This window comes from Vigna unguiculata, chromosome 10, assembly GCF_037176805.1.
Source record: "Vigna unguiculata cultivar grain cowpea cultivar isolate G323 ecotype 2 chromosome 10, ASM3717680v1, whole genome shotgun sequence".
NCBI classification, from domain to species: Eukaryota; Viridiplantae; Streptophyta; class Magnoliopsida; order Fabales; family Fabaceae; genus Vigna; species Vigna unguiculata.
In genome coordinates, this window is record NC_140801.1 from 10,948,710 (window position 1) to 10,974,641 (window position 25,932).

The following is a 25,932-nucleotide window of genomic DNA, read 5'->3' on the forward strand; positions in this document are numbered from 1 at the left end:
TCTATACTACTTTACCCGTGTTTACTTCGTTTAAGTTCCCCACCGTTACCACAAGTAAGCGGCCTGGGTCGAACACCCTTTACTCGTGTTTACTTCGTTTAAGTTCCCCACCCTTACCACAAGTAAGCGGCCTGGGTCGAACACCCTTTACTCGTGTTTACTTCGTTTAAGTTCCCCACCCTTACCACAAGTAAGCGGCCTGGGTCGAACACCCTTTACTCGTGTTTACTTCGTTTAAGTTCCCCACCCTTACCAAAAGTAAGCGGCCTGGGTCGAACACCCTTTACTCGTGTTTACTTCGTTTAAGTTCCCCACCCTTACCACAAGTAAGCGGCCTGGGTCGAACACCCTTTACTCGTGTTTACTTCGTTTAAGTTCCCCACCCTTACCACAAGTAAGCGGCCTGGGTCGAACACCCTTTACTCGTGTTTACTTCGTTTAAGTTCCCCACCCTTACCACAAGTAAGCGGCCTAGGTCGAACACCCTTTACTCATGTTTACTTCGTTTAAGTTCCCCACCCTTACCACAGGTAAGCGGCCTGGGTCGAACACCCTTTACTCGTGTTTACTTCGTTTAACATACAAACGCCAACGATGCTCCCCTAGGTAAATACGCATATAACATAACATATCACATACATAACATCATTAACCAACAAACACGTTCCTATCACATATGCTATCGTCAACAACCACAAAACATATATATCCACAAGATGCATCACATTAAAAACAAGTTAAAATATTGTACGAGTTATTACAGACTTAGGATTCATTACGAAATAGAGCATCATAAAAGCTACATCCTAAACTGTTTTGTTGTCATCACCCTCCACGGTCGCATCCACATCCTTCTCTGCCTCGGCCGCCTCGTTCCCAACCTCTTCCCCACCCTCTTCATCATCTCCTACCAACTTTCCGCCAACCACATCTTTATCCACATCGAACCTTGAATCCAGGGCATCCACATCCTTATAGAAGAAGGCTGCCTGCCGCAACCCCTTCTCAAAACCATTTATATGCTCCTGGATAACGCTGTTCTTCAAGTCATCCAACTCACCGACAGCCCCGTCATACTTGTCCTTCAGGTCCTCATAGTCTTCTTCTAACTCCCCTATACGCTTATTCAACTTCTCCTCGGAATCTAAACAACGAACCTTCCACGACACCAACCTCTTCCTCTCAGCTTCCCACCCTTCCTTCTCCTTCTCCAACGCCGCCTTCTCCTCCGCAAGCTTGTCCACCTTACCCTACAACTCCCCCACCTCCTTCACTTCCCTTCTGTAAAGGGACCCCACACGTCGACCCAAGACTAATGCCTTGCTCCCAAACTCAGCCATAGTTCTCACAATATGGTCAACCTCCATGTTATCGATAGAGTTCACAACAGTATCTGGCAGGTTGATTGAGATGTCCTTCCTCACGGATATCTCCGGCAACTCAATCAGCCCGGCCTCCTGCAACTTCTCCCCGCTGGCCGATCCCGCTCCATCACCTGACCCAAGGATAGCTGCCCTTATCTTCTTTACATCCTTACCCTTCCCAGGTCGAGGCGGAAGCTCAGCCCTCCTCTTCGTGCCGCCATGTACATGTACTTCAACCACGGATTCCTGCAGATTGGGAACACCAGCTTTCCCAGCCTCTTTGGCCTTGGCGGCCATCTCCTTCCTCAGTGCTTGAAAGAGCGCCAAGTTCTTCTTACCAGATTGAGCCATATGCCCTGCAATAACATATCACAACTCGGATCAAAACAACTTAGCATCATTAACACAGCTTAAGTAATAAACATATACCTTCAATATCTATTATCGGATGCACCGAATTATAAACCCTAACTAAGCCCTTAGTGGGCAACTTATCCACAAATCTTAACAACATCCCCACCACCTCCTTGTCTCCAGACGACAACTCCTCCACTCCCATGTCCTTGTAACGCGAAGGATTGTTGGTCCAACTAAAAGGGAACTAAAAGGTACGCATTCATTAATTGCTGATTTGACTCCCTGAGAGCTTTGACTTACTTGAGCTTCGGAGATTCTTCTGCAGGTAACCCCTTCTGGGTTCAAGCCGACATGTATCGAATGGGAAGAGGCCAACTGAGGAGATAGCGGACTACATGGTAAAGGTGACTCTTGTGCCTGACCTCTTATTTGTTCTCTGCAGGAACAATTATAAAACTCCACCACACGTTTAATATACATAAAAATAATACCAATTTAATAACACACAAAAATAACATACATAGAACTCGAACCCAAGTCCTCTCACTTAAACCAAGTACTCTCAACCATTTGAGCTAATACTTCTCCACGTCATAATACTCCGCATTTATTACCTTAAAGATTCTCTTTACCCACATTTATTAAATAATTATTTAATTACTATTTAATTTTTCCCGGGTCTTACAGGCCCTCTGCGAAGCAATGGTCATTGATTTCTTTCCTCTTAATATAGAGCCTCTCCTTGGGATTGGTCTCAACTGTTTTTTCAAAAGTCAGAAAAGAAAATATTAAAACAAAGTGATTTATCATATTGTGACCCTCTACATGGTAATGGTCATCGAATCTTTTGAATAAACCCTTTCCACAGGATTGGTCTAATTTGGTTTTTTGAAAAAGTAAAAAAAAAAACAAAAAATTGGTGTGTCAGATGGAGACCCTCTCCTTGGGATTGGTCTCAACTATTTTTTTAAAAAAGGTCAGAAAAGGAAATAATAAAACAAAGTGTTTTGCCATGGTCACCGAATCTTTTGAGTAGACCCTCTCCATGGGGTTGGTCTAATTTGGTTCTTTCAAAAAGCAAAAATGGTAAAAAAACAAAAACAAAACAAAAGAATTAGTGTGTCAAATCGAAACCCTCTACTTGGTATGGTCAAGTTTGTCTTCAAATTTGTATTCTTTTGAAACCCGAACGAAATTAGTGTTTTTATCTTTACTTATCTTTTATTACGATAATATGAAAAAATGAAAATTTCATATTATCTAATAAAATCTAAGTAAAGAGGGACAACTATCAACACCCAATTTCGCCCGGGTGACTAAATTTATTTAAAAATAATAATAATAATAATAATAATAAAAAAAAAAATTAGTTAATGGAAAATAAAAAATGTGAAACCAAATTTTCTTCAAAGATTTTCAAACTTTAATTTTAGAAAAAAAAAAGGGAGGAAGAGCCCAATTTGTTATTAATTATCACACTCCTTCTCATGAGCCCAATAACTCAAATATTTTCTACCTTTATTCATGATTAGGGATGTCAACAGACCCTACCCGCTGGATAAATATCTGCCCCGTACCCGTACCCATATCCATCGGGTATCCGTTATGCGGGTACCCGCCTATTTTTTTCATATCCACGGGAATCCACGGGTACCCGCGGGTATTTACAAAATTATTTAAAAAACAAATATTTAATCATAAATTCAAATAAAATAAAATAAAATACATCACTGTCATAAATTTTAAATAAAGTTCAAATAAACTCAAAGTCCAAATAATTATAAAAGTAAATATAAAATGACGTTCAACATAATGAAATTTTTTCAATTAGTTTTGATCAAAAAGTCCACTTTCTCCAATTGATTCCTAAAAATTAAACAAAATAAACAAATAATAAACCTCAATTGTCACATGTCAAGTATTCTTATTTTGATTCCATCATTTGACAACAAGCATCCCATAAACATCATTGTTTATATAGAATTTGATGTATATGCCCAATTTCAAATAAAAGAAAGAGAAGAATGTCAAGGGGTGTACTTGGAAGAAGACAACATACCAATACTTAAAGTTTGAAGAATGAAGACAGAAGACAAAATGTGCAACTTAGAAAAAATTAGGCCAGAATGTTTTTTACTAATGTGTGTGTCTATATATATATATATATATATATATATATATATATATATATATATATATATATATATATATATATATAAGGGTACTTTTGTGAATTAAAGTTTAGTGGGTACGGGTATCCACGGGTACGGATACTATGATACCCGTACCCGCCCCGTTAATATACGGGTATCAAAAATACTCGTACCTGCGGGTAGCAGGTATCCATTTTTAATATCCGTTTCTTACCCGTTACGGGTTTTATCCACGGATACCCGCGGGTACGGATTTTTTTGACATCCCTATTCCGATAGAGAAATTAGTTATATAATAATAATTAGAAGCAATATCTCTTCAAATGGTAAGAATCAATATTACTAATTGGGTTTGATTTTGTGCTTTGATTTGTTACTGATAATGATTGATTTTGTGCTCTGATTTGCTGTGATTTGATCTTCATAATGTGTTGCTATCATGACCAATTCTTTCCTTATATTGTTCATTACGATTAAGGCTAGGATTGCATTGAGATTGCAATATGTGAATATAAATACGTAGTTTGTCATATGAAAAGGGCGAAAAAAAAAGAAAAAAAAAGATTCTCTACAATTCTCTAATTCTTTCCCATCACCACTCCCACATACACACCTCTTCTTTCATCTCTCTAAAAAACATATTGAAGGAGGTAAAAAAAAAAAAAAAGAGAAGAAGATTCTCTATACTCTCTTTTTCTCTCTCATTACCACCCACACAGACGCATCTCATTTTTATCTTTCTTAAAAAAAACACAAAAATATTATAAAAGGAGGCAAGAAAAAAAGAAAAGGCAGAAGGTACGTCATTGTTAGTTTCTTTTTCTTTTTTTTAATTTTCATTATTTTGTTTAAATCATAAAAAAAAAATATTTCCTATTTCTTTGGTATCTGCTTGACCGCTCGCATTGCATGACACTCATTTCATACTTTTGTTTTTTTTCTCCAAAAAATATATATCAATCTAAGAATAAAAAATAGCTTTCTTTGTTTACTTTTTAATATTTATCTAGTTGCTCACGTCGCAATGACATCCACATCCACTTTTAAATAACTTTAAAAAAATATAAAAAATTATAAAAGATTAAAAAGATAAACAAATCAAAGATTAAAAAAAAATATTTTCAGTGTCTATACGGTTGCTCGCGTCGCGTGACATCAATATTAAAATAATACTAAAATTTAAATAAAAAGGTTTTCAAAATTATTAAAAAAATTAAATCATTTTTCAATTTTTTTTCAAATAGTTTTTCTAAAAGAACTACGTAACCCTAATTCTCCATTCACATGGAGATACGTAGGAGCGAGGATTAATCCTCGTCGGGCCCAAAAAATAAAAAAAATAGTTTTGTTGTTTTTTGTACATTCTTTTATTAATATTTTTGGGAAAAATTAAATATTTTGAAAAAAACCACATAACTTTTGCATATTTAATTAAAGGTACCATTTTAGGACGGACGTTGTGGGGTGCTAATACCTACCCCACGCGTAACCGACTGCTGGACACAAAATCTGGTTTTTTCGCAGACCTTGCTCTTTTTTATAGTTTTTCATAGTTTCCTATAATAACTATGGTGACGACTCCAAATTTTTATTTTTACAAATTTTAATTTTTGGTTCGTCGTCCCGTCGCGATTTTAGTTGCAACAAGAAGAAAAAAGAACAATGACACTTTCATTCTATAATTTTTTTTCTTACATTTAAATTAAACAAAAGAAATATAAAGAGATTATGTTTCATTAATATTTACGTTTACACAATTTAAATAGTAGAATAAATTATAAGCATTTATAAGCTTTTATAATTATATTATTAATATTTTGTTAATATAATATTATATTACAATAAAACAATATTAGTCAATAATAAATGAAATAAAATAAATTAATTTTAATATTTTAGTATATGTTTTTATACTATAGAAATAGATAATTAAAATAAAAATACTAAAATAAAAAATAAAATAAAATAATTAAGTTAGAATGTTATTAATAGTTATACTTTATGTTATAGTAAAAAAATTAATTACAGAAGTGAAATAAACTAATTATTGTGAATTTTAATATTTTTGTAAATTAATTTATTGTAATCTATTTTGATTTTGAAATATAACTTTTATATTTATTCAATTTTTGAAATAATTTTTATTCTAATTTAAAATTATTTTAATTCTAATTTATATTTTTAAATGTTATTATTATTGTATGAAACTATTCTAGAAATTACTTTTTAAATATATCATACCAATATAAAGGAATTACTCGTCAAATCACAATTCATTTTTATTTTTGAGGATTTTTTTCTTCTTTCTGACTCACTGAAAAAGAGACAGCTTTCTTTTTTACAGAATGTTCGTGGTTCAAGATCCACACAGCAACTTCATGAGCCATTTTATTGGCCTAGGCAATGCATTGACACAGTAGCCACTTTTGTTTATCTGGGTTCATTTCATTAACCTTCCACACCTTTTGTTACATTTTCACATTCCATTGATCAAACTAGAATAGAACTAAAGTTTTCGGTTTTAATTTTCAACATGGATGAATCATTGTCGAGCATCATGGAGATGAGGGAAGATTTCATGGTTTCACCAGTTGGTGACAGTAAACCAACTCTGAGAGCAGTCTATTTTCTGAAACCCCTTGCAGCAGAATCTCTCGAAGGACGAGTTCCTGAGGTCCTTTCTGTTGGATATTGGGCTCCCTTCTTATGTGGAGAAAAAGCCCAAAACTTGAGAAGCCCATGTCTCACTTAACCTAGTGGAGAGGGGGCTGCAATATAAATAGAGAGGCATAACAATAGAGTCAGAACACACTGAAAGCCCTAACACATAGAGGGAGAGGTAGAGGGAAAATTATGTTCACGTTTTTCACAGAGCTGTCACAGTAGAATCGGCGTTGCGGATTCGTTCACCGTTGGATCGAACTGACATTTTTACAGCAGGTTCGGAACTCATTGCTCTTCATTCTGACCGGTCGGATCTTTGATAAGAGGTCTGAGTTGGGAGATATTAATTTCGCACTGCAGCAGTGATATTATAGGTTTTCCTCTCTTGTTCTTCTCTATTTTGAAAGCTTTGTTGCTTTGTTATTTGGTTGGGTATTGGCACTAATTTGTGCTATTGATTGAGACTCTTTTGTACTCTTGTTGATCATAGTGGAACTATTTCTTTGGTCTGGACGACTCGTGGTTTTTTACCCTTGATTTGAGGGGTTTTCCACGTTAAAAATCTTGGTGCCTTTATTTGTGCCTTTGGTGATTTATTATTGCTTCTCTTTGATTATTGCTCCTCATAGATTCTTGCAAGTTAGGAGAAATTATATCCGCTGCATTCTTTGGTATATTGTTTGTGTTGTTGTTTCCCCATGAGAGTGGCATCAGAGCTCTTGGTTGGGCTATATTTACTTGCTTGAATGATGGAGGCAAATGCAAAGATGGTTACTTTGAATGGTACAAATTATCATTTGTGGAAGGGCAAGATGAAAGATTTACTACACAGAAGCCAAATTCTATGTCTGAAGAAGAATGGGACTTTGAGCACCAACAGGTATGTGGTTTTATTCGGCAATATGTTGAAGATAATGTTTATAATCATATTGCTAATGAGACACATGCCAGAGCTTTGTGGGAGAAGATTGAGTCTTTGTATGCTTCGAAGTCGGGCAATAATAAATTGTATTTGTTAAATTGCTTGATGAATTTGAGGTACAGGGAGAATTCTTATATTTCTGATCACTTAAATGAGTTTCAAGGGCTCCTAGATCAATTGTCAGGAATGGGCATAAAGTTTGATGACGAGGTTATGGGATTATGGTTGCTTAATACTCTACAATGGTGTTGTTTCTTTTCAGATGGCAAAGAGCAGTGCTCTTAATGAAGAGATGAGGAGGAATGCACATGGTTCTTCATCTCAGTCTGAGATGTTTGTTACAGAAGCTAGGGGGAGAAGTCAAGAAAGGAACATAAAGGTGGTAGAGAGAAGAGTAGGAGCAAGTCCAAGTCAAGATACAAGAATTTAGAGTGTCATTTTTGTCATAAAATTGGGCACATTCAGAAATACTATTTTAAGTGGAAAAAGGAGAACAAAGACAAGAAGGGCAAGCAAAGAGAGAATGACCATGATGATGACGATCGTGTCACTACTGCTACAGATGGTGATCTTGTTCTTTTTCGTGACTTTGAGTCCGTTAATCTTGTATGTGATGAGAGCATGTGGATTATTGATAGTGGTGCTACACTACATGTTACACCTAGGAAGGAGTTCTTCACATCTTACACTTCTGGTGATTTTGGAGTGTTGAATATGGGTAATGATGGTGAGTCTAAAGCGATTGGTGTTGGTGATGTTTGCCTACAAACCAACATGGGAGTGTAGTTGTTGCTTAAAGGAGTCAAACATGCTCCGGATGTCCGATTTAATTTAATCTATGTGCAGTTGCTTGATGATTGTGGTTATGACAATCACTTTGGTTCTAGTAAATGGAAGCTCACTAAAGGTAACTTGGTTATGGCCAAAGGGGAGAAACAATCTAAATTGTACTGGACTAAAGCTTTGGTTGCTAAATACAGTGTGAATGCTATGTATATGGAGGCATCTTTGTGGCACCGGAGGCTTGGTCATATAAGTAAGAAAGGGCTTAACTGCTTAGCTAAAAACGATGTGCTTATGGGATTGAGGAATGCAGAATTGGAGAAATATTCTCATTGCATGGCTGGTAAACAAACCAGAGTATCTTTTAAGAAGCATCATCCCTCAAGGAAGTCAGAATTGCTTGAATTGGTGTATTCTGATGTTTGTGGCCCATTAAAGGTATAGTTTTTTAGTGGTGCACTTTACTTTGCTACTTTTATTGATGATTTTTCCAGGAAGCTATGGGTCTATGCTCTTCAGTGGAAAGATCAAGTACTTGAAAAGTTCAAGGAAGTTCATGCTATGGTTGAGAGGCAATCAGGCAAGAAGCTGAAATGCATCCGTAGTGATAATGGTGGTGAGTACCGTGGACCTTTTGATGTTTATTGCAGGCAGCATGGTATTAGACACGAGAAGACTCCTCCTAAAACTCCTCAGTTGAATGGTCTAGCGGAGAGGATGAACAGTACCTTGGTTGAAAGGGTTACATGTATGCTTTCGGAAGCAAAGTTGCCTAAGCACTTTTGGGGAGAGGCATTGCTTGCAGTTGTGCATGTTATTAATCTCAGTCCCGCAATTGCTTTGAATACTGAGGTGCCAGACAAAATTTGGTTTGGTAAGAATGTTAGCTATGATCATTTGCGTGTCTTTGGTTACAAGGCATTTGTTCATGTTCCTAAGGATGAAAGATCCAAGTTAGATAAAAAGACAAGGAAATGTATCTTTATTGGTTATGGTGAGGATGAATTTGGCTATAGGTTTTATGATCCTGTTGAGAAGAAGCTTGTTAGAAGCCATGATGTACAATTCATGGAAGACCAGACCATTGAAGACATTTATAAGGTGGAGAAGACCACACCCGAGAAAGATAGTAATCTCACCGATGGTAATCCGATGAGGTTGCCCGCTCACAATTTGGAGAATGTTGAAACGAAAGCTCAAGACAATGAGCAACATGGTGATGTTAATGATCAACAGGTTGGAAGTGGAGTAGAGGTTCCGATTGACGATGCTCAAGAGGAACATGATGATGATGATCTTGGTGATATACCTGAATCACCTCAAGTCCAACTCAAGAGGTCTAATAGATAGAAACAACCTTCTACAAGGTATTCTTGTGATGAGTACATAACCTTGACTGACGGTGGAGAACCTGAGTGTTTTGAAGAGGCTTTGGATGGTGAAGAGAAGAAACAGTGGCTGGATGCAATGCAAGATGAGATGAAATCTTTGCATGACAATCACACTTACGACTTGGTAAAATTGCCTAAGGGCAAAAGGGCATTGGAAACTAGGTGGATTTTCAGGGTGAAACAAGATTCAAATTCTACACTTCCAAGGTACAAGGCCAGATTAGTGGTGAAAGGTTTCAGACAGAAAAAAGGTGTTGATTTCAATGAGATTTTCTCACCTGTGGTGAAAATGTCATCCATCAGAACTGTGCTAAGTTTAGCTGCTACTCTTGATTTGGAGGTTGAGCAGATGGATGTGAAGACAACTTTCCTTCATGGTAATTTGGAGGAAGAGATATACATGAAGCAACCTGATGGTTTTCTTGTTTAAGCCAAGGAAGATTATGTGTGTAGGCTAAGGAAGAGTCTATACGGTTTGAAGCAGGCTCCAAGGCAGTGGTATAAGAAGTTTGAGTCTTTTATATGTGAGCAAGGTTACAAGAAGACTACTTCTGATCATTGTGTCTTTGTTAAAAGTTTTTCTAATGATGACTTTATTATCCTGTTATTATATGTTGATGACATGCTTATTGTTGGGAAAGATATTTCTAGAATTGACAGGTTAAAGAAGACACTTGGCGAGTCTTTTGCCATGAAAGACTTGGGAGCTGCTAAAAGGATTCTTGGCATACATATCTCACGTGATAGGAGAGAAAAGAAGATTTATCTATGACAAGAGCAATACATTAGGAAGGTGTTGCAGAGACTCCAAATGGAAAATGCTAAAGTTGTGAGTACTCCTCTTGCTACTCATTTTAAACTGAGTGTTAAACAGAGTCCTTCAAATGAAGTTGAGAAGACCAATATGAGTAGAGTTCCTTATGCATCTGCGGTGGGCAGTTTGATGTATGCGATGGTGTGTCCAAGACCAGATATTGCACATGTTGTTGGTACAGTTAGTCGATTTTTGTCAAACCCAGGTAGAGAGCATTGGAATGTTGTGAAATGGATTTTGAGGTATCTTCATGGTACAATTGATATGAAGCTTTGTTTTGGAGGTGATAAACCTACTTTGATGGGTTACTCAGACTCAGATATGGCTGGAGACATTGATTCCAGAAAGGCCACTTTGGGCTATTTGATAAAGTTTGCAGGGGGAGCTGTGGCTTGGCAATCAAGACTACAGAGGTGTGTAACGTTGTTTACTACAGAGACAGAGTTCATTGCTATTACTGAAGCATGCAAGGAGTTGCTATGGTTGAAGAAATTCTTGCAGGAGCTTGGTTTTAGGCAAGATAACTATTCATTGTTCGTTGATAGCCAAAGTGCTATCCATCTTGGTAAGAATCCAACTTTTCATTCTAGATCCAAACATGTTGATGTGAGGTATCATTGGATACATGAGGCTTTGGATGCTAAGTTGTTGGAGTTGGAAAAGGTTCATACAGATGATAATGGTGCTGATATGATGACTAAAGCATTTCCAAGAGGGAAGTTTGAAGTTTGTTGTGAGATCGCCGATTTGGCGGTTATCTCCACATAGTTGTGAGGGGGAGATTTGTTGGGTATTGGGCTCCCTTCCTATGTGGAGAAAAGGCCCAAAACTTGAGAAGCCCATGTCTCACTTAACCTAGTGGAGAGGAGGCTGCAATATAAATAGAGAGGAAGAATAATAGAGTCAGAACACACTGAAAGCCCGAACACATAGAGGGAGAGGTCGAGGGAAAATTATGTTCACGTTTTTCACAGAGCTATCACAGTAGAATCGGCACTGCGGATTCGTTCACTGTTGGATCGGGCTGAAAGTTTTACATTAGGTTCGGAACTCATTGCTCTTCATTCTGACCGGTCGGATCTTTGATACGAGGTCTGAGTTGGGAGATATTAGTTTCGCACTGCAGCAATGATATTATAGGTTTTCCTCTCTTGTTCTTCTCTATTTTGAAAGCTTTGTTGCTTTGTTATTTGGTTGGGTGTTGGCACTAATTTGTGCTATTGATTGAGACTCTTTTGTACTCTTGTTGATCATAATGGAGCTATTTCTTTGGTTTGGACGACTCGTGGTTTTTTACCCTTAATTTGAAGGGTTTTCCACGTTAAAAATCTTGGTGCCTTTATTTGTGCCTTTGGTGATTTATTATTGCTTCTCTTTGATTATTGCTCCTCATAGATTCTTGCAAGTTAGGGGAAATTATATCCACTGCATTCTCTGGTATATTGTTTGTGTTGTTGTTTTCCCCATCACTTTCAACTTCTATGACTATGCCACTGCCATCGGTTTTTGAACCAAAGGAGTGGCCTTTGGTGATCCATTTCACCTGCTAGCGCCCCACATACAGGAAATGGGTCGAATGGGTGGATGACCTTAGAGACAGGTATGAATCAGTGTGGAAGAAAGTTGGTATCTTTGAAGCCGTCATGAGCACCAAGGCTTAAAAGTTGTATTTTCCTACTAGGCTTTTTGAGGGAGATGTTACCACACGTTATGCAAAGTGGTGGAAGCAATCGGTGCTACCGAATCAACATGATTTTGCTAAGAATATTGTGCAACGAAAGAGAACAGTGATGCTAATGTGCCTTTTGATCGATCTTCTTGTTAAATGCTTGAAAATTGTTCCTTCTGGAAATTCTGCTCAAGATAGTTTCAAAGATAATGAAAATATACATGATGTTCCAACAAGATGTAAAAATTTGTCCAATCAGAGTTCTTCAGCCTCTACTGCAGATTACGAAAATGCTAAAAGGATGTCACCACAGGCAAAACTGGTTGGAAAAGATAGTGTTAAACCATTGATTTTGAAGGAAGAGGTTGAAAATGCAAATTGGAGCATAGAAGCAAGGATATTTGGGGCTCAAGGTGAAAGCTATAATTGTGTATCTGGAATTAATGTAATAGATCTTGAACACAAATCAAAAAACTGGAGACAGTGATTGGAAAATTAAAGATAGAAAAATTTGGTCACTGTTGAAAAAATTATTAGCGTATCAAACCAAAACCTTACTACTTGTTAACATGTATTTCCATTTATATATACTTGCAGAACTACATGACATGAATTTTTGCAAAAAAAGTGTAACATGATACCATACGGTCTTAGTTAGCACTGTTACATGGTCCTATACATATTTCACAACATTATAGGGTCAATGCATTTAGACATAATTTAGCATCCTTTTGAGTTTTGAGACTGAAAAAGAAAAACGATATATGAATGCAGAATATGAAAGATTTTAGAGATTCCAAAATGTTAGCATAGTTAGATTCTGTTAGTTAGCATAGTTAGTGGTTATTCTAACTACTATGTTTTAGTTAATCTGTTTCCCTTCTGTTGTGCCTCTGCAGGTCTCTATATAACCTTGCATGCATTCCCCTTGAATGTAATCTTTCATAATCATAATAAATACTTTTCTTTTCTCTCTCCTCTCAAACTCTACATGGTATCAGAGCATAATTTTTTTTTTCGCTTCCGCAATGTCTTCGCCTATTGGGAATTCCCAGTCCTCTTCCTCCACAATTCATACGCCTACTCTACATTTGTTCACCACTCCCGTCAATGTCAAACTCGATGAACACAATTTCATGGTTTGGCAGCATCAGGTTATGGCCACCATTGATGGTCTTAGATTCCTCAAATATCTTGAAGGCAAAGAAGCCCCACCCAAGTATCTCAACGAAGAGTCACGAGCCAGTGATATCATAAATCCTCAATACGTGCATTATCACCAGCAAGATCGCCTAATTGTTGCATGGCTACTCTCATCAATGTCTTCCCCATTACTCACGAAAATGGTTGGATTAAACACATCCTACGAAGTATGGCAGAAACTCAAGATCTACTATGCCAGTCAATCACGAGGAAAAATTAAAAAGCTCATAACTCAACTCAAGAGCACCAAGAAAGAACGCTCCATCTCCGTCTACATTCTCGAGATAAAGAAAATTGTTGACTCTCTTTGTGCTACAGGTGTCTCTGTTTCAGAGGAAGAACACATTGAACATATCCTTGATGGATTGTCTAAAGAATATGATCCCTTTGTCACCACTATTCTCTCGCGCCATGAACCTTATACCATCGAAGAGATCGAGGCTTTACTTCTTGATCAAGAAGAAAGGTTGGAAAGGCATCGACAAGTCGACTCATCATCGCAGTTGCATTCCACCACCATTTCTTGGAATTCTTCAAATCGTGGCAGGTCCTATGATCGTGGTCGTGCGCGTTTAAGATCAAATTCAAATCGCGGTGGACGTCCTCCCTTTGGTTGACAATCGTCTAGATCGAACTCGATTCCCTCTCAGTATCAATAGTTGTCCAACAATCGGCCTCAATGCCAAATATGTTTCAAGGGTGAACATACTGCTATGGATTGCTGGCACAGATTCAATCAAGAAATACAATCATCCGTACAAACCAACAACACCCAGGTTTTATCTTCCAATATTGATATCTCTGATCAATTTTCCACCATTTCATCCATGCCTGATTCATTATGGTACGCAGACAGTGGTGCTTCTCACCATGTTACGAATGATTCTACAAATTATACCTCTAAATTAAACTATAATGGTGCTGAACAAGTCAAATTAGGAAATGGAACAGGTTTATCCATAACCCACATTGGTTCTACATCTCTTTCGTCTCTTTCAAATTCGTCTTCTTTTGTTTTGAATAAACTTCTACATGTTCCTCACATAACCAAGAATCTTATTAGTGTTTCTTAATTTGCAAAAGATAATCATGTTTTTTTTTGAATTCTATCCTACTCATTGCACTGTTAAAAATCAGGTAACCAAGGAGATTCTACTCCAAGGAATCCTTAAGGAAGGCAACTACGTTTTTTCGACTTTGCAAAGGTCTTTACCACCAACCATTCAACACACTACTACGGGATCTTCTTCAATTGTTCCTCTGGATGTTTGGCATGCCAGAATGGGGCATGTAGCTCTCAACACTGTAAAACGTGCCCTTTATGCTTTTAATATTGGTGTAAAAATGAATTCCTTTTTTTGTGACTCATGTGTTGTTGCCAAGATACATCAACTACCATATCCTGTGTCTAATACTCAATATATGAAACCTCTTGAAATGATTTTTATTGATATCTGGGGCCCTGCCCATGAATACTCTATAGATGGTCATCAATATTATATTTCATTTGTTGATGCATGTTCAAAATTTACGTGGCTCTATCTTATGCATGCTAAGTCTCAAGCGTTAGATATCTTTCTCAAATTTAAACTTCTTGTTGAAAACCAATTAGGACATAAAATCAAAAACATACAAAGTGATAATGCTCGTGAGTTTATTTCCTTCGATAAAACTCTTGCCTTGTTTGGTATTCATCACAGATATACTTGTCCTCACACACATCAGCAAAACGGTGTTGTGGAACGAAAGCATCGGCATATTGTAGAGACTGGTTTAAGTTTACTTGCTCATGCATCCTTACCTTTAAAATATTGGAGTTATGCTTTCAAAGCTGCTGTTTTCATTATAAATAATCTCCCAACATCTATCTTGCATCATCAAACACCACATACTATTCTTTATAACAATCCTTCAACATACAATTTACTTCGTGTTTTTGGTTGCGCATGTTTTCCTTTGCTTAGACCTTATAATGAATACAAGTTTGACTTTAAATCTCACATATGTCTTTTTCTTGGTTATGCTGTTAATAAAAAAGGTTACTTTTGTCTTCATCCTAATGGAAAAATATATGTCTCACGTAATGTCTTGTTTAAAGAAGATGAGTTTCCTTATAAAACAAAATCCAACTTGTTTGAACCTAATGGTTCCTCCATACCTGCTTCTATATCATCACAACCTTTATTTTTACTTTCTGAACCTCATTCACCCACGATCACACATGCACCTCAATCACCTACTGTCACACCCCCTGCTATACACAATACTGCATCTTCCTCTGAATCTATGATGTCATCTTCCCCTACCATTTCCTCTCCTAATATTTCTAATGCAGCTCCAGCGTCAACCATCAACATGCACCCCATGCAAACAAGAGCCAAGTCTGGTGTACAACCACTGTTAGTGATTTTGTTCCTGTCAATCCCAAAACCGCCATTGACGATCCTGAATGGAAGAAAGCTATGGATGTTGAATATGATGCACACATTAAAAACAACACCTGAACTCTCGTAGATCCACCTTCTGATGCTCACATCATCACTTGCAAGTGAATATTCAAAAACAAGTACAATCCTGATGGCTCCCTGCAACAACGAAAAGCTCGTCTTGTAGCTCGTGGATTTGATCAAATATAAGGCGTAGACTACTTTGATACGTTTAGCCCCGTGGTTCGTCTAGTTACTATTCGAACCGTCTTAGCCCTTGCTATTTCTCATAAGTGGCCAGTGCACCGACTTGATGTAAATAATGCCTTTTTAAACGGTGATCTTCAAGAGCTGGTCTATATGTAGCAGCCGTACGATTTCACTACCTCATCTACAAAAGTTTGTCGTCTCAACAAAGCCATTTATGGCTTAAAACAAGCACCACGTGCTTGGCACCATAAGCTAAGTAGCACACTTGTTAACCTTGGTTTTAAAGCTACTATTTCTGATCCCTTTCTCTTCGTTCATGCCACTCATACTACCTCTGTCATTATTCTTATATATGTTGATGATATCTTAATTACAAGGTCTTCTTCTACTGCTATTAGGTCTTTGATCTCCACTCTTAGTCATACCTTCACCTTGAAAGATCTTGGGAAACTACACTACTTTCTTGGTATTGAAACGCAGTGGAACTCAGATGGGTCGCTTATTCTCCATCAAGACAAATATGCTCAACAATTGTTACACAAAGCCAACATGACAGAAGCCAAACCACAACCCACTCCCATGGTGACGTCTCTTAAACTCACCGTCGATGGTTCTACAGCCTTTCACGACCCAACCTTGTATCGTCAAATTGTTGGTGCTCTCCAATATTTAACTTTCACCCGTCCAGACATTACGTACGCTGTCAACAAAGTTTCTCAATACATGCATAATCCTCAAATCCACCACTGGAAAGCAGTAAAAAGGCTTCTTCGGTACGTTGCAGGCACACATGCTTTTGGTATTCGCTTTACTTCCTCCACCAACCAATCCATTCATGGTTTCGCCGATGCTGATTGGGGGGCTGACATAGATGATAGGAAATCCACAACAGGGTATTGTGTCTATCTTGGGGACAACATAGTTTCGTGGTCCTCCAAAAAGCAGAAAACAGTCTCCAGGAGCAGCACTGAAGCTGAATCACGTAGTATTGCCTCTATCACCATAGAAATCTCTTGGCTGAATACCCTTCTTCGTGAGCTAAAACTCTCACATTCAACTCCAGTAGTCTATTCCGATAATCTTGGATCTGTTCTTCTCACTACTAATCCAATTATGCATTCCAAAACTAAACACTTTGCCATGGATGTTCACTTTGTCTGAGATCTGGTTCAAAAACGCCAACTGATAGTCAATCACATACCAGCAAGATTTCAAATAGCTTATGTTTTCACCAAACCTATTTCTGGGTCTTCTTTCTCCCTATTTCGTAGTAAACTTCGGGTTCTCTCGTTACGCTCTCCACCCTCAGTTTAAGAGGGACGTGTTAGCATAGTTAGATTCTGTTAGTTAGCATAGTTAGTGGTTATTCTAACTACTATGTTTTAGTTAATCTGTTTTCCTTCTGTTGTGCCTCTGCAGGTCTCTATATAACCTTGCATGCATTCCCCTTGAATGTAATCTTTCATAATCATAATAAATGCTTTTCTTTTCTCTCTCCTCTCAAACTCTACACAATGTTCATATTCATTGCATACTGTTAGAATATATAAGATGGGTAGTAATTTGAGTAACTGTACTGATTGCATGGTTGAATGTTTATGGTTTTGCTTATTCCTAATCAGAATGCACTCTACTGTTATATCACTGTCCAGGACCAAAACTGGTGTATGAGATGGGTGTTTTCCATGTGGAAATTGATTAACTTTTGTGTATTGGTTCATTTAGACGAATTTTTTTACAAAATCCCAAAGTTTGGAAAATAAGAAAAAAATAAATATCTTTCTGTAGAATTTTTATTGTAAATTCATTGAATTTTTATCTTTTTATTTTAGTATAAATAATTTTAACCTATAAACTCACTAATTTTAATATTTCTTTTTTTTTATATTCTTAGGGAGAAATTTTTCGAAAGCCAACTTGAATAACTTTTAGACGTGTTTAATTTTTAGCTTTAGAAATTGTTGGGGGTAAGGATGACAAGTATTAACTCAGCCTAATTAGAGAATTTGATATCAATATAGACGACATATTCTTTAAGAAACTCTTCTCTAAAAATTGAACAGAAATGTCTCGTTAGTCAATTTTGATGAAAAAAAATGTTAGTTATTATAGTTATTAATTTATATATTAATTTATAAAATAAAAAAAATATTAGTTACTAAAATAATTACTATTATGAATAAAAAATTATATTTGGTCATTAAATTAGTTTCTGAAATCTAATTACTAAAGAAAATTAGTCACTAAACATTAGTTACAAAGATTTTTGTTATCAAATGAATTGGTTTTTAAATTAGTTTCTAATTAATTGGTAACGAATTTGATGACCAATTATAATTTTTTATTGATAATAGTGATTCTTTTAGTAATAAGTTTTTAGTTTATTTTGTAAATTGATATCTAAATTGGTCATTAATAATTTTTTGTCACTAAAATTGATTGTTAATGAGACATTTTCTTGTAGCACGTCATATTGTTAATCATAATTTCTACATAACACCCCTAAGAGAGTTATATTATTTGTATAGAGTTAGAAATATTTTTATCTGTAATCTAAATATTATAATAAACCAAATGGAGTATGGAAAAGTTCTTTATAATTCAACCAAAGAAGCATAAATTGAAAAAGGATAGATTTCTTAAATATCATGCCGAGACAAGTTTTTCTCTTTACTTAACAACACCTTTAGCAATCTATTTCAGATAAATTGCCATTAAAAGATAAGTGTGATATAGTTGCAGCTGCTGTGAATGGTATAGTACATAAAATTAAAACGAATCAATTTTGATTTGTGGCCACTTTGAGCCAGACCAATCTGTTGTAGTTGTAGGAGTAGTCTAGTTTGCTTTTCCTTTTTCATTAGTTTAAAATAGCTTAGTTTCTTTGAAGTTTATTTTTCTTCTGTACAGTTTAGCCTTTCATTTTTCATGTTTTCCAGTTTTATTTGCCACTCACAAACCACATTCAGTTCTGCCATACCACTGTGCACTAGTTTTTCTCCACACATTCTACTCCCTCTTTACTACACCAAAGACAATGTAAAAAAAAGATTGTAAAAAATTTGTGTGTAAAAAAGATTTATGTAACATACATTCTTTAATTCCATCTTGTTGATTTAACTTTGTTTAGGTACGTACTTAGGATTAAGTTACTGATTAGTGAATTATTTGATTTTGTTCTGTTTTTGTTAATTTTAGTGTTCTGTTTCAGTTTTATAGAAGCATATTTAGATTCAGATACAAAATGTAGTAGTATTTTGGTAGCTGACTTAGTGTCCCTTACTGTTTTTAGTTAGATTCCAGTTCATATTTGATGTTTTGATTTAGTTTCGTTGTTTTTGGCAGTTAGCATTAATTTTAGTCATACTATTCTAATTCAAAATTGTAGTTCAAATATGACTACATTTGTTGGTTTAGGTTTAGTTAACTAAGTTTTGTTCTGTTAATAGTATAATTCCAGGTTTTTGACTTTGGTGTATTTGCTTAGTTAAGTACTTTAGTTCAGCTTTAATCTTTAATCTAAATATTTCATTGAACCAAATGAAGCATAAACTGAAAAAGGATAGATTTCTTAAATTTCATGTTGAGACAAGTTTTTCACTTTAATGATCTATTTCAGATAAATTACCACTAAAAAAGATAACGTTTTGTTTAAACCAAATACTCCTGCGTTCCAAAAATCGTCAATCTCCATATAAATACCGACAGAAATTGGCAAAATTACAAACTCAGATACTACAATCTTGATTATCATAATATACTACACACCAACTCACTACTAATTTTCCGTGTTGACTGAAGATAAAAGGAATAGACCCCAGAAATTTACATTTCTGAAACTTCGAAGCAACCATCAAATTAACAAGGGTCAGTAAAGCAAACATGAATAATATTTTTTTTTTTAAAAAAAAGATAGAGAATTTTCATAATTTTTATCATCTAGCTATTCATCTCAAGAAATTGGTAAAACGTAGAAAGTATGTACAAGTGTGTTCTACTGCAAAACAAATGATATTTTTCAGAGACAAGGGATATTATACCATCATTCAAATTTAACCTTGATGTGTTTATTTGGTAAGAGAGCTTCATTTCCTTTCATACAACATGGTGGAAGAAATTCTTTTGTAATTGTATTCAAGCTGAAATACTTGTGAGAATTCTTCAAGCAAGGATTTATGTGTAATATGAATAAGACTAGCATCATTTAGATGATGCAAATCAGCTATTCCATGACCAACACCCTCTCTCACCAACTCCTTAATGCTTCCTACTTGACGATCTTGAATTCCACATGGGATGATCCATTTGAAGGGAGACAAATCTGTTGTGACATTAAGTGCCAAGCCATGATAGGTTATCCAGCTAGACACTCTGATGCCAACAACTGCCAGTTTCTCATTTCCTGTAATGCATTGCTAAGGTAAGAGAAAAATAATTTGAATCATCACAAACTCACAAGCATAATCAAATGTGTTGTATAATCTTATTTTATAGCAACAACTGTCATCCGTTTTGCTGAATACTAGAAATGTTATTGTTTGTAATCTTGATTTAATTTGAAATTTATGGATGATACTAAAACTTATCATCTCAAAAATCGCTAAGGGAATGTCACATGAAATGGACACAAATATTATAGCTAAGAGAGAAAGGTCTTATTGGATCATATGTGAAAATACTTTAGAGTTAAACAATACAATCCAAGGCAGAACAATTATTATCTGCTAATGTGTAATAACCAAGATAATTTAGAATCAGGGCATGTGGTGCAAAACAAAAAATACGAAATTATAAGTGTTATGTAAATACGATTTAAAGGTTTACTAACCCAAACACCAGTTAATCCTTCCACCGTAGAAGCCTGAAATGAAAATGTTGAAGAAAGAACATGAATGACAACCTCTTTAAGAGACCTAAGGTACCAATGAAGATCCATCTTATGCGTTCCGAGGTTGATAATTGTGTACATAACTAGCTGTGATGCAAAGCACAATTATGTTATGAACTGCTATACAAAATAAATAAAAATAGGAATCTAAATTGTTGCAAGTGATTTAGTGCAAGCACCTGAGCAGGGCCATGGTATGTAACCTCTCCACCACGCTTGGTGCGATAAATATTAAAAGGAGCATTTTTCATGTCAAACTTGAGGTTCTCCAAGGTACTAGCAGTGCCAAATGTATAAATAGTAGGGTGTTGTAGAATATAAGGGTGTCATTACAATCTCCTTCCTTTTCAATTTGTGCCCTCTTGTCCTTGACAATTTCCTTTTGCCAAGACCATGCCACTTCATAAGGGACTTGCTCCTAACGCAAATCAAAGAGATCACAACTGCAAATTTAGTTTTTTGGTTAGATTTTTAAAAGTAAGGAAGACATATATTAATAGAAAGGAAAGATAAGAAAAATGCAACCTACATCCTTCTGTGGCCATTGATTACAAGTGAGGTGAATTTGGATGGTTTGGAATATAGAAGTGGCTTATGCAGATCAAAGTAGGACCCTAGAGGTAGAGAAGGGTATGCTGGTGTTGTTGATGGGACTATGCTGAAACAATATGTACCTAACAAAATCATGTCTAATTTCCTATAACTAACTCTCTAAAATGATACCTATTGTATGTGTAGTGTGAAAAAATGGAGCAATCCAAGGAAATTGGATGGAATGAGGGGATCAATGGACCCAAAATCCCAAAGTGTGAACATTGCCACCTGAGTTCACATTATATGAGCTTGCAAACAAAACATGAAAAGGGAAAGGGACAATCTTTTTCAACGCCCTTCTGCACATGATAAATATACTAATTTAGCAATCTCTTTAAAATTATTTCATAGTATTTCTCAACATATTTAGAAGGGACAAGTCCAATACATCAATATCAATGACTCATAATTTGAGTTTAGAAATGACTTCCCCTCTCACATATTTAATTGATTCCTCAAACATAACTTTTATATTTTCAACTAAAACATACCTAATAAAAGCAGATACAAGCCACCAAAGTACAAGCCACCAAAGTACATGCCACCAAAAAAAATGAAAGTAATAATACTTGATGTAAGTGTTCCCACTTTCTAGCTGAGACAGTAATCAAGAACCAAAGAAGCTGAAATCCTATTTGTTGAATGTTAAGGTGACAAAAAGTCTTTTCCAGTAAGATTAACAGTAATAGGATAAAAGTAACAAGTTCGATGGCAAAAAGGGTCTATGCCTCATTAATATATGAATCAAGTGGAGAAGAGGAGGACCCACAAGGAAAACCCTAGTGGGAGATCTCCATAATTGGTAAGTTGATTTTGCACATCTATGACTCGAAATGCTTCCATGGTAAGAATAAGGAAAGCGATCTTAAGGGTCGTGCTTATGCATGCTATAACATTTCGTGACACAGATGAAACCAAACTGCTTATGACACAAAATACTTCACAAATTGACAATTGAATCGATGGAAATTTTTGCAATTTTGTTTAGACGCATACTATTAGGACTCATAATGGATTCTACATGACACAATACTTCAACAAATTGTAGAAGAACGTCCCTTAGGTTTCATTTCTCCTCAAGGGAATTTAGTTCACTACTTTCAATATTATAAATCGTCATAGGGAATTTCATTCATGAAAATAAAGGGCAATAAATGTCACCCAACTTATGTGGCCTTATATATATGAAAGCAAGAAAACAAATCCAAAGTACCAAACATAAAAAACAGATTAAGTCATCTCCCTCCACTTGTAAACCCCAACCCAACCCTCACCTACAAGTCCAAAGCACCAAACCAAAAAACAATATCGTCCTTTGGTCCACAACTACAATTGTAACAGTAACTACAATGGTAACTACATTGGTCTGCAATTTTCGAAACATTGAAGATCACAATGAATCTACAATATTAATTAGAATTTAAAACCTTGAAAATAATCATATGGTAGCCATCACATTGAAAAAAAAAATAACAAACTTTTCCCATCAAAAGATATAAAAAAAGAAAACTCGATAGATTTTAAATGGGTTAAATATGTTTTTGGTCCCTCAAGTATCAGTGAAATTTGGAATTGGTCCCTCTTTGAAACTTTTGACCAATTTAGTCCTTTATCTTTAGAAATGTATGAATTTAGTCCCTTTAACCAAATTTTGTTTAGTTTATCTAACGATTCAAGCGCATTTCATGATAATATTTGAATTGTTTACATTGTTTGAACCATTTTTGTTTAAATGTTAACTCAAATATTATCATAAAACACGTTTGAAATTTTAAATAAACTTAACAAAATTTGATTAAAAGGACTAAATTCACGCATTTCTAAAGATGAAGGACTAAATTGGTCAAACGTTTCGATGAGAGACTAATTCCAAATTTCACTGAAACTTGAAGGATCAAAAACATATTTAACCCATTTTAAATTAAACATTAGTCAGTCACCCTAACACAACACATTATACTTCCCACAAAAAAGGAAAAAGTATAATCGACATTGAGCTTGATTATGAGAGTCAATATTCCTATATCCCCAAGGCATATTGCCCTCACTGTTGATGAGGAAACTAAGCGGTATGAGAAGGTTGGTGCTCTTCCAGAACTACTTCATGATGTTGTTGCTCTTGTTGTGGTTGTTCTCCTTGCCATGTCCAAACGATGTCTTCAAGTGCTGGTCTGATATCCTGTGTAAAAAGCTTCTGATACTTCATGGTATAAACATTGAACTTTTGAAGTTACACCATGTGGAGGTGTGGGGTAATCTCAAAAATATTAGCATCAACACCTAAATTCCCTTTTCTGCCTTCCTTACCTTGTGTTTGGATAGAATATTTCAACAATACTTAGAAATTGAAATGCTTTGTATTTGAATTGCTTGTAATTAAATTTCATTCATTTTTTAAATAACTTGTTTGGATAAGGAAATTAAAATACCTTACATTTCAATTTCTTGTTTGGAAAAAAAATTTGAATTTATTGTGAGATAAAATTTCATTTTAACAATATTTATTTTATGCTTAATTATGTTTTGAGTTCATGATAAATTTGGAAACATGCTCGACAACCCAGATGGGTCGGGCAGACCCAACTACACAACCGAATTGGTTAGACCCGACGACCCACCCGAGCTGGACTGACTGGGAAGCCCAGACAGGCTGGGTGGCCCGATGATCTAGAGGCTTGACGGCCCATACTGCACGATTGTGCCGTCAAGTTCGTCAATATGGCCCGGTCAAACCCGTCTAGGTCATTGGCCCAATGCTCCAGACAGGTCCGACGACCTGGACGGGCCCAACGAGTTGAAAGATCCCGACAATCCGGACGGGGCCGAATACCCGGACGAGTCCGACCAGACGGGTTCGACGACCCAGAAGGGCTCGTACACCTAGACGAGCCCAAAGATCCGGATGGGTCCGACGACTAGGATGGGCCCGAGGACCCGGATGGGCCCGACAACTTGGACACATCCGACGACCCAAACAGACCCGACGACCTAGACGGGCCCGAGACTCAAACGGGCCCAACAACTCGTACGGGCCCTTTCAAACCGTCAGGTTCGTCCGGATAGTCTGGCCCGTACGAGTCATCGGGCTCGTCTGGATCGTCGGGACCATCTGGGTCATCGGGCCCATCCGAGTCATTGTTCTCGTCTAGGTCATCGGGCTCGTCCGGGTCGTCGAACCTGTTTGGGTCGTTAGACGTGTCTAAGTCGTTGGGCCCGTCCGAGTCATCGGGCCCGTCCGGGTCATCAAGCCCATCCTAGTCGTCGGACCTATCCGTGTCTTCGGGCCCACATGGGTGTACGGGTCCAATGATTTGGAAGGGCCCGTCCGGGTCATCGGGCCCGTCCAGGTCGTCAGGCTCGTTCGAGTTATCTGGCTTGTCTAGGTCGTCAGGCCTATTCGGATCATCGGGCTCGTCTGGATCGTCGGGCTCGTTTGGGTCATTAGACCTGTTTGGGTCATCGGGTCTGTTTAGGTCGTCAAGCCCATCCGGTTCGTCGGGCCCGTCCAGGTAGTCGGGCACATCCCTGTCGTCGGGCACGTCTAGGTCGTCGGGCCCGTCCGGGTCATCGGGCACGTTCGGGTCGTCGGGTCTGTCGGGTCGTCAGTCACGTCTAGGTCATCGTGCCCGTCCGGATCGTCTAGAATGTGAGGTTGAGTGAGAAGAATTTCAAATTCCACCTATTTTGAGGGTATTTGAATTTCTACTAATTTAGCTAATTGAAATCCTTCAAAAAAATACTTGTATTTGAAATGGTTTTTAATTTCTCTATCCAAACAAAGCATTTCATTACAAAGAAATCTAAATTCTTCAAAAAAATGAATTGTTTCATTAAAATACTCTATCCAAACACACTCTTAAACACACTCTTAGAGCCCTCCAACTTAAACAAGCCTCCATCTTTCTTCCTTACTTTCAAGCAAAGCTTCTTACAAATTTCTTCCAACTTAGAGATTATACTCGAAGTAGGCTTATTTCACATGAACCACATCTCTTTCATGGAAACAATGTCCTCAAACATACCAGATAAATCAAACCCAATTGAGAAGGAGATAATAGAAAAAGCATTCAACTAACAAGGCGTGGTCAGTTCATTTTGACTCTGCAATAGGTGGATCATCATTCTTGCACACTTTAAGTATTCAATCATCATTCAGTGGAGCTGGTTCTTGGTTTTCGGTTGCAGTAATAGCAGGATTCTCCAACCCCACTTTAAATCGAGAACATTTCATAATTTTGGCAATTGATATCCTGGTCTTTGGGTTTGGATCCAATATTCTGGATAATAATCACAAACATCTAGTGCAAAACATTTATGAAATTTGAATACCCTTTTACTAATTTTTCTGTACATCTCCATCAGATTTGAATCATGGAATGCAAGATGACCAGCCAACAGAACAAAACAAGATTACCCCACTTGACCAAATATTGGTTTTCGTCCCATCATAACCCTTTTTGTTTATCACTTTTGGAGCAACCTACCAAGTTCATA

General features: G+C 36.6%; 3 pseudogenes across 1 annotated transcript; 1 reads left to right on the forward strand and 2 right to left on the reverse strand.

The window, feature by feature from the left end:
- The first annotated feature begins 6,407 nt into the window (after positions 1 to 6,407).
- On the forward strand, positions 6,408 to 12,642 carry LOC146882133 (uncharacterized; annotated as a pseudogene).
- Positions 12,643 to 19,869: 7,227 nt separating this feature from the next.
- On the reverse strand, positions 19,870 to 21,729 carry LOC146882134 (octanoyltransferase LIP2p, chloroplastic-like; annotated as a pseudogene). Its single transcript, XR_014984973.1, has 4 exons — positions 21,374 to 21,729; positions 21,024 to 21,287; positions 20,781 to 20,931; positions 19,870 to 20,358 (listed from the first exon to the last, which is right to left on the reverse strand). The product of XR_014984973.1 is annotated as an octanoyltransferase LIP2p, chloroplastic-like (transcript).
- A 1,711-nt stretch (positions 21,730 to 23,440) lies between these two features.
- The window catches only part of LOC146882135 (CBL-interacting protein kinase 2-like), a 31,700-nt pseudogene continuing 29,208 nt past the window's right edge, over positions 23,441 to 25,932 (reverse strand).